Consider the following 9,131-nt stretch of genomic DNA (forward strand, 5'->3'; position numbering starts at 1 on the left):
TCCTCATGTGTCACAAAAAGACCACAGTGACTTCATCATCCTCTCTCCAGGAGGCCTAGTCACAGAAGTGCCCTGGACCATTTTCTGCCCCGAGACTTATCCACGACAGTCCTTCCACTTTGAGCACTGAGTGTGACTTCACCATTCTCTGTGCTACGTAGAGAATTATTTCTCATACTACAGAGGCCCTTTGCCCCAACCATAGTGACTTGCTCGCAATCTACTTGTCACTTCAAAGAGTAGAACAAACAGACATGAGGTTTGTGTGAGGGCTGACAAACATATGTGCTCCATCAAAGAGAATTACTGGATGAATGTGAGCTCCACATAGAAGCAGATTGGGTCTTCTAGTCTGTGATGGTGATTTTAAACAATAACCAATTATCGAACCTAGCAAGTAGTGCATCAGGTAATTGATTGTCCTCATTAATTGCTGAGTAGTGTCAAGGGAGTGTAGGTACACAGGGAAGAAGGATACAAAACTGTATGGTGCTCTTTCAGTTCTGACAGGCAGGATGGGTTCCATATGTCTACTATCTGAATTGCCTGAAACGTGCCCATCAACTGGCTGATTTCAGAGAGTTGGATGTCATACAGTAGAGGTTGTGTTAGCCAGGAATAACCGAAGACAGAAGGGAAATTCCACTTTCTTTGTGTGCAGTATCAGTAGCTGGCTCTTTACATACTGCAGTTTTCCATATTCTAATTGTAATTGTAAAAGACACTGAATTTATCCAGGGAAATCACTCTCTGCCACCCCTTAACTGGTGACCTAACAACAAATTGGAAGTCATGATAGATTCATTGACTGAACATGGAGTTCCACATGCAAAATGGACAGATTCTGTGAATAAAAGGGTGAAACTAGGGAATGTATCCTCAATCAGGAAGATCAGAGTATTAAAGTAATGCACACACATGTGCATAATGTAAAAGGTGAAACAGAAAGTCATTCCGTAGGGAGCCCTCAGTAACATGGAAGAGAATGAGAGAGGTACAGCATATTTTCAGCAATCCGAGTTTTACCCTGATTTAGGTCCTTCAGTATAACTGAGGCTGAACCCCACAACAGACCACAGGCATTGCCGTGGCTCTGTGATCATCTTTCTTTCCACTCGAAGGAAATGTCTACACTCACAAATGAGGAGGCCCATCATGTTTTGTTTCAGAGACTTCTTTCAATGTGTAATGATTCTCTCCCTTTCGATTCTCACTGAATGAAATCTGTGAAAACTCCTTTCCAAAATCAGTACTTTCTCTGTAAAACGGCCAGCTACTCCATCAGGCAAATATCTTCCACAACACTTATTTCTAGCAAGGTCTCGTCTCCAATTGGGAACTACATTTCACTGGCAGTGTTTGTTTTTAGAGCTGAGGGGCTTTCTCATGTAGCCAAATGGTCTATGAGGCTGGGCCATCAGTACATTAGGAGACTTAACCTACTGGGAATATCCCTTACATTGTTTTGGTAAAATTTACACCATGAGTTTTCATTGAAACATTTAAAAACTACAATTCAGTTTTATTTTTTCCAACAGCATTGTTCTTTCATCAATCCTTGCTGTTTAATACCATGTTTTTTTAATACAAACAGTCATTAGAAACCCAATCCATGCAACTTTCTCTTCCCATCCACGCGGCCCCACACCTTGTGCTCTGGCAAACACTGACCTGCCTTATTCCCTATAATTCGACATTGTCTGTCTGTTATCTTCATGGAGAGACAGTGTATGTTGCCTAGGTTTCCACCTTCCTTCTCTTACAAATTTCTCAAGATAGATTCTTGCAGTAGCCAGCATAAGGACTTCCGTCACCTTCAAAACTGTGTCCTGTTTCATTTTAAATATATACCATCTTCATTAATGCATTAATCATTTGACCTGATATTGTATTTCTATATTTTTCCATTATCTACAATGCAGTTCTGAATTCTGTTTTTGAATTTCTGGGCATCTGTTTTAAACACTAATGTGTACATATCAATAGTCACGTGATATTTTCATTCTCACCATACTGGACAAATAGTGAACTGATTTCTATGGTAGTTATATCATTCTATGTATCCACAAGAGACATGTGAGCATTCCACTTCTTCCAGATCACATTGATCATGCATATGTAATCTTTTCTCTTTGGTTGATCACACCACTCTTGTAGGAGTAGCATATAATCTCATTGTACTTTCAATTATCCCTCCCTGACCAATAAAGCGTCTGATTTACATAGCAAAATATTATAGACTGTGTGGCTTCAATAACAGAAGTGTATTTCTCACCACCCAGAAAGTCCAATATGAAGTTGCCAGAACATTGCTTTCTCAGGAGGGTCTGCCAGCAGGAAACTGCTAAGCAGGGTATGATGCTGAGGGCTTCAGAGGAAAGAACAGCCCAAGCAGAATCACAGAAGACACAATCCTCACAGAGTTAAACTCTGTTGTTTTTCAAGCACTGGCTCTTTAATTAGAGCCCAGCAGTCGCCTGGCCAATCACATATGAGTATCATACTGGGTCACAAAAAGACAACTGTGACATCCTCATGCCCTCTCAAGAAGGCCATAGCCACAGAGTTGCATTGGACCGTTTGCTGCCAGTGACTTATCCAGGACCGTCCTTCCGTTTGAGCCTTGAGTGTGACTTCACCATTCTCTGTGCTCCATAGAACCATCTTTATCATACTATGGAGGCCCTTGGGCTCAGCCAAAATGAATTGCCAGGAATCACCTTGTCACTTCAAAGATGAGCAAGAAGTGACATGAGGTTAGTGTGAGTGATGGCTAAAAAAGTGCACATTCAAAGAGTATTACCTGATGAATGTGAGCTCCAGATATCAGCAGATCAGGTCTTCTAGTCTCTGATGGTGATTTTCAACAAGAACCACTTATCATACCTAGCAAGTTTGGACATCAGATTCTTGATTGACATCATCATGTGCTGAATAGTGTCAAGGGAGTATTGATACATGGAGAGGAAGGATACACATCTGTATGATGCTCTGTCAGACCTGACCAGCTGGATGAACTCCATGGGTCTGATATCTGAATTCCTCGATACTGCCTATGAACTGACTGATTTCAGAGGGTTGGATGTAAGAAAGAAAGGAAGGTCCACTTTCTTTTTGTGTGGCTCACCATATACTGTAGTTCTCCATCTTCTATTTGTCAAAGGCACTGAATATTTCTGGGGAAATCGCTCTCCGCCAACACTTAGTGTGTAATGTAACATGGAATTGGAAGTCACACATGGAGTCCCACAGACAAAATATACAGATTGTGTTAGTAAAAGGGTGAAAATTGGTAATGTATCCTCAATTATGAAGATCGGAGTATGAAAAAAAAAAACCACATAGCATGAGCAAAATGTAGAACATGAAACTGAAAGACATTCCATAGGAGGCCCTCAATAACATGGAAGAGAATGGGAAGACACAGCAGATACGCAGCAATCTGAGTTTTAGCCTGATTTAGACTCCAGTTCCTTCAGGACAGCCCGAGTTTGAACCCTGCAAGAAACCTCATCATTGCCCCAGTTCTCTGACCAATCCTTCCTATCCACTCAAAGAAAAGATCTATGCTCATAGGTAAGGAGGACCATCATTTTATACATATGCCACCTTCGCTAATGCATTCATCAGATGACCTGATATTGTGTCTCTACATTTTTGCCATTATCTGCAGTGCTGTCTTGAATTCTGTTTAGGAGTTTCTGGTCATCCAGTTAAACACTATTGTGAATATACATAAGGTCACGTGATATGTTCATTTTCAACATCCTGAACAAATAGCAAACTGTTTTTCACTGTAGCTATACCACTCTATGTATCCAGGGGAGACATGTGAGCTTTCCAGTTCTTCCACATTGGATTGTCACACACATGTGCTCTTTTCTTTTTGGTTGATCACAGCATTCTTAAAATAGTAGCATATTGTCTCATCGTGCTTTCGATTTTCCATCCCTGACTGATAAAGTGTCTGATTTTCATAGCAAAATGTTATAGACTGTGTGACTTCAATAACAGAAGTGCATTTCCCACCATCCTGAATGTCCAATATGAAGGTTCCACAATGTCGCTTTCCCAGGTGGTTCTGTCAACAGGAAACTGCTCAGTAGGGTCGATCACTGAGGAGCCACTGAAGTAGCTCTGCTAACAGACTCACACACTGTTGTCTGCCCAGCACAGGAGCTGTTATCCATGCCCTGAAGCCACATGGCCAACCACGTATCAGTATCCTCATGTTTCACAAAAAGACAACTGTGAAATAATCACCCATCTCTGGGAGGCCACAACCACAGAGGTGTCTTGGACCATTTGCTGCCCATATACTTATATAAGACAGTCTTTCCACTTTGAGCCACGAGTGTAACTTCACAATTCTCTGTGCTCCATAGAGGCATCTTTCTCATATTACAGAAACCCTTGGTCCCAGCCAAAATGACTTTCCAGGAACCACCTTGCCATTTCAAAGAGGAGCACAAAGTAACATGAAGTTGGTGTGAGTGTTTGCTCCCAACTGTGCTCCATTAAAGAGTGTTCCCTGATAAATGTGAGCTCCAGATAGCAGCAGATCATGACTTCTAGTCTCTGATGGTGATTTTCAACAACTTGTAATACTTACAAAGTTTGGGTATCAGGTTCTTGATTGCATTCATGTGCTGAGAAATGTCATGGGAGTGCTATACATGGAGAGGAAGGATACAACTTTGTATGATACTCTGTGAGTTCAGCCACACAGGATGAACTCCATGAATCTGACATCCTAATTTCCTGATACATGCATATGAACTGACTGATTTCAGAGGGTTGGATGTAATTCAATAGAGGTCAGGTTCACCAGGAATTCCCGATCAAAGAAAGGAAGCTCCACTTTCTTTGTGTGTGGGCTCAGTAGATGGCTCAGTATATTCTACTTGTCAAGTACACTGAATTTCTCTGGGCAAGACACACTCTGTCACCACTTAGCAGGTAATGTAACAAATAGTTGGAGGTCACGATAGATTCACTCACCACACATGTAGTCCCACATGCAAATTATACAGACTCTATGATTAAAAATGTGATCATTGGTAATATTTCCTCAATTATGAAGATCAGAGTATTAAAGTAACACATGCAAAATGTAAATGAGGAAACAGATGGATAGGCCATAGGAGGCACTCAGTGAAATGGAAGGGAATGGGAGAGGCAGGCACAGCAGATCCGCAGCCATCCGAGTTTAAGCCTGATTTAGACTCCAGGTCCCTTAGGATAGCACAGACTTGAACCACACAAAAGACCACAGCCATTGCCCCGGCTCGCTGACATTTCCTTCTTTTCAACTCGAAGGAAATATCTATGCTCACAGGTGGTAAGGCCCATCACACTTTGTTTCAGAGTCTTCTTTGAATGTGTAATGATTCTCTCCCTTTCCATTCACAGTGAATGAAATCTGTGAGACCTCCTTTCCAAAATCAGTGCTCTCTGTGTAAAACGGCCAGCTACTCCATCAGGATACTATCCACTACCACACATTTCTAACAAGGAAATTTCTCCAGTTGGGACCTAAATTTCAATGGCAGTGTTTGTTTTTAGAACTGAGTAGCTTTCTCATGTAGCCAAAGGATCAAAGTGGCTGGGCCATCACATTAGAGGACTTGTGGTTTAGGAGACGTACCCTATTAGGAATATCCTTTACATTGTTTTGCTAATATTCACACCACAAATTTGCCATTTGAAGCTTAAAAAATACAATTCAGTTTTGTAATATGACAGTAGCATTTTGCTTTCCTCAATCCTTGTGGTCTAGTACCATTTTCCTGATTACAAGCAATCAATAGAATCCCTAGACATGCAACTTCCACTTCCCATCCAAGCTGACCCACACCTTGAGCCATGGTAAACACTGACATGCCTTCTTCCCTTATGAATTTTTTATTTATTTATTGGGGTAACAATATTTAGTACAATTTCATAGATTTCAGGTGTACAGTTCTGTATTACATCATCAATAATTATCATTGTGTGTTCATCACCCAGAGTCAGTTCTCCTTCCATCACCATATATTTGATACCCCTTACCTTCGTCACCCACCCAAACCCCAATTACTCCCGTTGTTCCCTAGGAATTTGACATTGTCTTTCTGTTATCTTAATTGAGAACCTGTGTATGTGGCCTTAAGATGCTAGCTTGTTTCTCTTGCCAATTTCTCAAGATTCTTTCTTACTGTGGACACATCAGGACTTCTGTCACCTTTATGACTGTATCTTGTTCATTGTATACATATAACACCTTCGCTTATGCATACACCAGTTGACTTGACATTGGGTTTCTACATTTTTGACATTATCTTCAATGCAGTTCTGAATTCTGTTTAGGATTTTGTGGGCATCCATTTTAAACACTATTGTGTTTAAACACTACTCTAGCAAAGGAACTTCTCCCATTGAGACCAAATTTCACTGGCAATGTTTGTTTTCAGATCTGAGGAGCTATATCATGTAACCCAAAGGGTCTAGGGGTCAGGACCATGAAAACATTATAGGACTTGTGGTGTATCAGAGGTGCCCTACTGGGACTATCCCTTAGTCCCAGTAAAATTCACACCACTAGTTTGCCATTGGAACCTTTACAAAAATATAATTCAATTTTGTAATATGTCAACTGCATTGTGGTTTCCTCAATCCTTGCTGTGTAGTACCATTTTTCTGTTTACAAGCAATCAATAGAACCCCAGGCATGCAACTTTTACTTCCCTTCCATGTGGCCCAACACCTTGCGCTTTGGCAAATAGTAACCTGCTTCTTTCCCTATGATTTTGACATTGTCAGACTGTGACCTTAATGGAAAGAGAACCTATGTGGCCTTGGGATGATAGCTTATTTCTCTTGCCAATTTCTCATGATTCTTTCTTACTGTGGCCAGGATGAAGTCTACTGTCACCTTTATGACTGTATCTTGTTTCATTTTATACATATACCACCTTGGCTAATGCATTCATCAGTTGACCTGGTATAGTGTGTCTACATTTTTGCCATTATTTTCAGTTCAGTTCTGAATTCTGTTTATGAGTTTCTGGGCATCCGTTTTAAACATTATTGTGTATATATCAGCAGTCAGGTGATGTCTTCATTCTCAACATACTGGAAAAATACCTAACTGTTTTCCACCTTAGCTGTATCATTCTCTGCATCCAGCTGAGACATCAGAGCATTCCAGTTCTTCCACATCACTTTGTCAACACATATGTGATCTGTTCTCTTTGGTTGATCACAGCATTCATGTAGGAGTAGTGTATTGTCTCATTCTGCTTTTGATTTTCCCTCCCTGACTGATAAAGTCTCTGATTTTCACAGAAAATGTTATAGACTGTGTCGCTTCAATAACAGAAGTGTATTTCTCAGCATCCTGAAAATCAAAGATGGAGGTGACAGAACGTTCTTCCTCAGGAGTGTCTGTCAACAGGGAACTGCTCACAGCGTCTGATGCTGAGGGCATCAGAAGGAACAACCTGAGCAGAGGCACAGAAGTCGCTCTCCTCATAGTCTCACACTCTGTTGTCTGCCCAGCACTGGTTCTGGAATCTGTGCCTAGTACCTTGGCCAATCACATATCAGTATCCTCATGTGTCACTAAAATATAAATGTGACATCATCATCCTCTCTCCAGGAGTCCACATCCACAGAGTTGTCTAGGACCATTTGCTGTCCAGATATTTATCCATGACAGTTCATCCAGTTTGACCACTGAATGTGACTTCACCATTCTCATGCTCTGTGGAACATTCTTTGTCATATAAACAAGGCCCTTGAGCCAGACATAATGACTTGCAAGGAATCACCTTGTCACTTTAAGAGAAGCAAGAACTGACATGCAGTACTTGTTCTGGTGTGAGCACTGACTCGAAAAAGTGTCCCATCAAAGAGTACTCCCAAATGAATGTGGGCTCCAGATAGAAGCAGATTGGGTCTTCTAGTCTCTGGTGGTGATTTTCAACAAAACCACTTATCAAACTTAGCAAGTTTGGGCATCAGGTTCTTGATTGTCCTCATTATTTGTTGAGTAGTGTCAAGGGCCTCTTGGTACATGGAGAGGAAGGATACATTTGTATGGTGCTCTGTAAGTTCTGAAAGGCAGGGTGGGCTCCTTGGGTCTGTCTTCTGAATTCCCTGATATCGGCCTATCAACTGACTGATTTCAGAGGGTTGGATGTAATTCATTAGATGTCATGTTTACCAGGAATTAATGAAGAAAGAAAGGAAGGTCATCTTCTTTGTGTGTGGGCTCAGTAGCTGGCTCAGTATATATAGTAGTTCTCCTAAATCTACTTGTCAAATACATTGAATTTTTCCTTGGAAGAAACTCTCTGCCACCCCTTAGCAGGTGACATAACAAAGAATTGGAAGTCACGATAGATTCACTGACCACACATGGATTTCAACATGTAATATATACAGAATCTGTGAGTAAGAATGTGACAATTGGGAATGTTTCCTCAATTATGAACATAAGAGTATTAAAGTAATGCACATAACTTGCGCAAAATGTAAAAGATGAGAGGGGAGAAGAAAATGGCGGTGTGAGTTGAGCCTGTGTAGAGCTCCCCTGGAATTTACAACAAATCAAACAAAAAAACTCCACAAAGGAATCTCTGCACAGCAGACAGGCAAGAAGGAGAGGTCCACTACTGAATTCACATACAGGTGGGAGAATCACGCGAGCGGGGGAGGAGAGAAGGGAGTAATGTGGTGACGTTTCCACGCGGGCACAGGACGCAGACCTAGCTCAGTGCTCCGAGCTCGCTGCTTCCTGAGACTACCACAGCTGCAGGAGATGGAAGAACTTGGACTTGTAGGGCTACACTACCCACAGGGCTGAGGGGGCAACATATAACACAGCTGAACACAACACTCACGGCAGAGACCTCGGAGAAAAGACTGAGGGAAGAAGGCTGAAAATGGTGGTTTAAGACCTCACTGCCAAGCAGAGAATGGAAGCCTTAGCCACTAAGACAAATACCCTCTCCCTACCCTCCCAGAACTCGTCCCGCCCCCTCCTGCCTGATGCTAGAAAAAGAACAGTAGCAGTGTCAGATCAAAAGAATAGAATATTTGCTGTTCTGAGAATTGTGGACCGCAGACACAGATTTGCAGCCCAACTA

The sequence above is a fragment of the Rhinolophus sinicus genome, unplaced genomic scaffold, assembly GCF_057876585.1.
Source record: "Rhinolophus sinicus isolate RSI-liver-muscle unplaced genomic scaffold, RSI-T2T HiC_scaffold_23, whole genome shotgun sequence".
Classification (NCBI taxonomy): Eukaryota; Metazoa; Chordata; class Mammalia; order Chiroptera; family Rhinolophidae; genus Rhinolophus; species Rhinolophus sinicus.